Raw genomic sequence first — 5071 nt, 5'->3', positions numbered from 1 at the left:
TATACTGAGGGAGTCAACGAACACCATTCTTCAAAATCTCTTCTTTTGTGTTGAGAAGAACAAAGACATTCATGCAGGTTTAGAACCACTTGAAGGAGAGTGAATGATGACAGAAGTTTCATTTCTGGGTGCATGAAGGGTTTCAAATCATGTTTTTAAACCACAAGCCTTTAAATGATCGCGCAACAGTTTTTCCTTTTGTGAGCCCCTCTCACTTTTTTTTTTGACATTTTTAGGCTACCTATCGAAGACTTCCTTCCGTGACCATTTCTAGATTAGACTAGAATAAAGTGAAGAGTGCAGGTGATTGATTTGTGGAAGGCACAGCGATCAGAGATATGTGCAGCTCGTTCAGTGGCGGTTCTACATTGAATTACACCCTGGGCGAGACCCCCTTCGAGCGTCCCCCACAAAAAAACCCCACAAAATTCTGCATAAACAGTTATATCAAAGGTGGGTGGCTCATCCTGATCCAAATCAGAGTGCCCCTTAAAGTGCAGTGTGGTGCCTAGTGCCTAGTTTTTTTTTAATGTCATCACATTGTTTAGAGCATAAGAAACAAATGGTAAAAAAACATTTATTCATATGTTATGCTATGTCCTCTGTAGTGGACACTAGGACTCAGTTGTTTAAAAAATAAAATGACATGAAATGATATGTATAGGCAAAAACAATGAGATTTTTTTTCAATCATCAATAACTTTTTGGGTTTCAGGATTTTTTTTAACCAAAATTTGTTGGAGTAATAATTGCCAACATTTTAATAATAAAATCTAATATTTCATAGGAATATTGATGTATAATTTATTTCCATATTCACTTGTTGTGTCTCCCAAAATGCCTGATAAACGTGATTTAAGTCCTGATGTCCTCTACAGTGGACATGTGTGAAATCTATGCCCTGTTCTGTAACAGAAAGTCATTTTTTGATTTGAAACCCCATAACGTTTTGACATAACGTCTGAGATGTTGGTTTATGAAATACAATTTGAAAAGTAGTCCGATTTAAATTATAATTACACAGATTTGAAAATTCCGTTGGCTAATTACAGGGCCTAACGTTAACCCAACTGTCCGTCCCAGAGGTGAACTGTCCCCCGCGCCGCGCCCCGCTCCCCTTCTCACACAGCTTCTGTGCACGGCACCTTCTCAGCAAGCAGGGGCGCCAATTTGCCAATTCCCCAATTCCCCACACAGTGAAATGATAGATAATAGAAAACCACTTCGCGGCGGCGGTGCAGAGGATTATTCATTATTTTTTTTAACTGCTCGTGCCGCCCCCCATGTATCATGAAAAAATGCCGCCCCGGGCGGCTGCCCGGTTCGCCCGTGCCAAAAACCGCTACTGAGCTCGTTCCAAAGGCAAATATAGAACAAATGCATTTGATTGGTAAACCAAATTCAATCCCTAATGGTAATGCATGGAATTTACGGCAAAGCTCCACTAAATAACAGGGCTTATAAAAATGGTACAGCAATGGTTAACACACTGCTACTATTGTTCATGGACAATTACTAAATCAATCAAAAGTCTTTCTATAGTAGGGTGGCCATACGTCCTCTTTTCCCCGGACATGTCCTCTTTTTGGACCTAAAAAAAATGCGTCCGCCGGGATTTCTTAATCGCCCAAAATGTCCGGGATTCGGCTGTTTTCGTAATCTTGCTCCACCGAATCTCTGACCATTGCCTCCTGCTCCCACAACATGTGTTTAGCGCCCACGATTTTCGTGTCTACTCCTTTAAACATTCTAATATTGTATATAATTTTGGCGCATCAGGGAGCCGCTCTCAGCATGCGGAGTATTTAAATCTATTTTGAATGAACACTCGCTGCGGTTTACTTTCACTTTCGATTTCGCGATCACACACACTCTGTGTAAAGAGAGCACATCTTACAAGATCAGATATTTGTCAATGAGCTCAGGATCTGTTGAGCGTATACTCCAGCATGGTCTTGTCAGTCATCTCTCCTTATTCTCGACCTGTGATCAGTCAAAGCTCAGCAGGTAGCTCTTATGCAGGGTTGCCAAGTCCACGTTTTTTCCACAGAATTGGGCTACTTTTAAACTGTTGCCATGGGTTGATTTTCCCAAGTGGGTTAAAGGTTTGAAATATTGCATAAATTACATTTGACTGAAATGCTTGTATTGAAACATTTTGAATTATGATAAAACTTTCATGGACTTTTACATTAACTGTTCCCTCCTGGAGGAATGACCTGCTCAATCCAAGCAGCTGAGTCCTTAATATTTTCAAGAAACAGCTGAAAACACATCTCTTTCATCTTCATTTGACCCTCTAACTCTAGCATTCTCTATTCTAATACTACTTCTAATTTTATCTGCTTGTTTTTTTTATTAAAAAATTTTGACCCTCTAACATTTGCACTCTCTATTCTATTTCTATTCTAACTACTTGTTTTATTTAAAAAGAAAAAAGAGCCTTTAACACTAGCATTCTCTATTCTTTTTCTGTTCTATTGACTTATTTTATTTTTATTTAAAAATGACCCTCTAACACTAGCATTCCCTATTATTTTTCCTATTCTATACTTGTTTTCTTTTTATTTATTATAAAAACTAAACAAGCAAACAAACACACACACACACAAAACAACTTGCTACTTATACTTTTAGGCGAAACCCCGCCCCCCACTGTCCTCTTTTTGGAAAACTAAAATATGGTCACCCTATTCCATAGACCTTAGAGCGCCTTTGTTATGCCGTATGGGAATCAGAGTTATAGAACCGGAAAATGCATGCCTAAAATCTGTATGTATGACCAAAAAGGTCCATGGAAAGAGGCCGGATCTCCATGACTGTGGTCTGTTTCTCTTGACCCGAGCGGCGTCGGGTTTTTTCCCTTTAACGCGTGCAGTGTGTCCGCGGGATCTGGGCGTCAGTGAGCCGTGGCCTAAGAGGTTTTAACTTCGCTAACCTTCCTCTGCCAGGATCGCGGAGGCTTGCTTCTGCTGCGGTATAATGAAGAGGGATGTGATGTTATTAAACTATGTGTTTGCAGTACACAAGCCATTTGCGTGAACATTTGGGCGTATTATGCTAATATTTCCACATAGTGAGGTAGATATGTGGGGGCGTGTTAGAACGAGCCGTTTTAGGGGGGCGTGGCAGAATCTTAACTTTGATAAAGAATATCTCTTTGGTTTTGAGACTTTAGTCTTTGCAACTTCAAGGATCTTATCTATTCACAATCAGCTTGTAACACTCCAAAGAGAAAGGAAAACTTGAAATCGCATCATATGACCCCTTTAAGATGAGAGAATTCGCGAGAGTCCAGAATTCAGTCAGCGAACGCATACGCACTCAACGAAACTTATCTGACTCATCTGAACGCCTCTGATTGGCCATTGCATTCCTAAGCTCAACAGAATTGTGTGTGATTGGTTATAATGCAATGCGCAGTTCTGTAAAAACGCGTCGACGTTTGTCTCTGGCTCAGCGCCAGCCAGCGAACTTAGATTTGAATTTAGCAGCTGATGGTATGACGCGCTGAACGATTTAATGACGCTGGTGTGATTGTATCAAATATACAAAATATTATTCGGCTATTTTTTGTCTTTTGGAAGCTGCATTCAAAATCCACTTGGCTCAAAAATCACTTTGGGCATGACGCCTCTGAATCAATCACACAACATATTACAGCACGTTTGACAGACTTTATTTCCATAGCACTTTATACAGATCGTTTTTAAAGCAGCTTCACAGGTAACAAATTTACATTGTTTTGAAATGTTTCTAAAACGTTGAAATGCCCGGTTTACTTGTCGGGATTAGAACCATGCTTTACAATATTGCGTTACTCTCTAAAATGCAACTAATTGCATTGTTTAGCTTAGCAGGTTTGCATCATATTCTGACTGTTTTTATTCATTTTGAGGAATACTGAATCTGTTTTTGTGCGAGTGAGACGAGTAAATGCATGTTGACACTCAGATGCTTTCTTGTACAATAAAAAGTAATTTTACTAGTTACTTGAAAAAAGTAATCTGATTACGTAACTGGCGTTACTTGTAATGCGTTACCCACAACACTTTATTTAAAGGTTACAAAAAACTTTATTTTCACCCAAAATGTAACATTATTTGAATGTTTATTTGTAATATCGTAAGAACAGTTAATGCCTCATACAGTACATTACTGCATGAATCGCCAGTAAAAATCAGATCTCATTCAATTGTTTAATGACTAGAAAATAGATTTGATTTTAACAAAGTTGATCTGAATATATTGTCTTCTGTAGTCTGTCAAGCTTTTTTTGTAAGGCAAGACACTTGAAGAGGGTAAAAATGAACTAATATCACCATACTTCCCCATTTGATTAATAATTGCAAACATTTTTTATTACAAGTTTTCTGAAATGTTATGTTTAAATATGCAAAATAAACATGCACTAATTTGCACACATAAATCTGAACATTGCATGAAATCAAGTTTAATATTCTTTGATTTTGTTGACATTTTAGAGTTAAAGATTTTAAAAGTTAAAGATTTCTATTTTTATCACTCCATAAATCAGAAAATACATTTCCACCATGTTTTTAGGTTCTAAATGTTGTCTAAATCAGTGTGAATGAAATATGAACAAACCTTCAGAATATAGAGAGAGGCATAAAACTGTAAAGTTTGGTGTTTGTAAGAGACAAAACTCTTTAAAGATTGAAATCTACAGACGCAAATAGATAAAGTGCAATAAAATAAACACTTAAATGTGTGTTTTGGATGTTTTCTTTCCTCTAGTCTGAAGAAAGAAGCAAAATAGCACACAATTGAGCAGTGCATGAAAAAAAAACAGTGGTTTTGTCTGTAGTGTTTTATATTAAAGCCTCAAAATCAGTGATTATGTGATCTCTCTCCTCATTTACATTCAAAACAGCAGCTACATAAAAACAGCAGGAGGACTGCAGTCTGAAAAATGTGAGCCTGGAGCACAAAAGCAGTCTTAAGTCGCTGGAGTATATTTGTAGCAAAATACATTGTATCGGTCAAAATTATTGATTTTTCTTTTATGCCAAAAATCATTAGTATATTAAGTAAAGATCATGTTCCATGA

General features: G+C 37.5%; 1 long non-coding RNA gene across 1 annotated transcript; it reads right to left on the bottom strand.

The window, feature by feature from the left end:
• Positions 1-1255: 1255 nt before the first annotated feature.
• On the bottom strand, positions 1256-3276 carry LOC107697585 (uncharacterized). The gene is made up of 3 exons (XR_001635218.1): positions 3266-3276; positions 2176-2184; positions 1256-1350 (listed from the first exon to the last, which is right to left on the bottom strand). It is a non-coding gene; the product is annotated as an uncharacterized LOC107697585 (long non-coding RNA).
• Positions 3277-5071: the final 1795 nt, after the last annotated feature.

This window comes from Sinocyclocheilus anshuiensis, unplaced genomic scaffold (assembly GCF_001515605.1).
Source record: "Sinocyclocheilus anshuiensis isolate Anshui unplaced genomic scaffold, SAMN03320099.WGS_v1.1 scaffold1312, whole genome shotgun sequence".
Taxonomy (NCBI): Eukaryota; Metazoa; Chordata; class Actinopteri; order Cypriniformes; family Cyprinidae; genus Sinocyclocheilus; species Sinocyclocheilus anshuiensis.
This window is presented reverse-complemented; position numbering and strand designations above follow the sequence as displayed.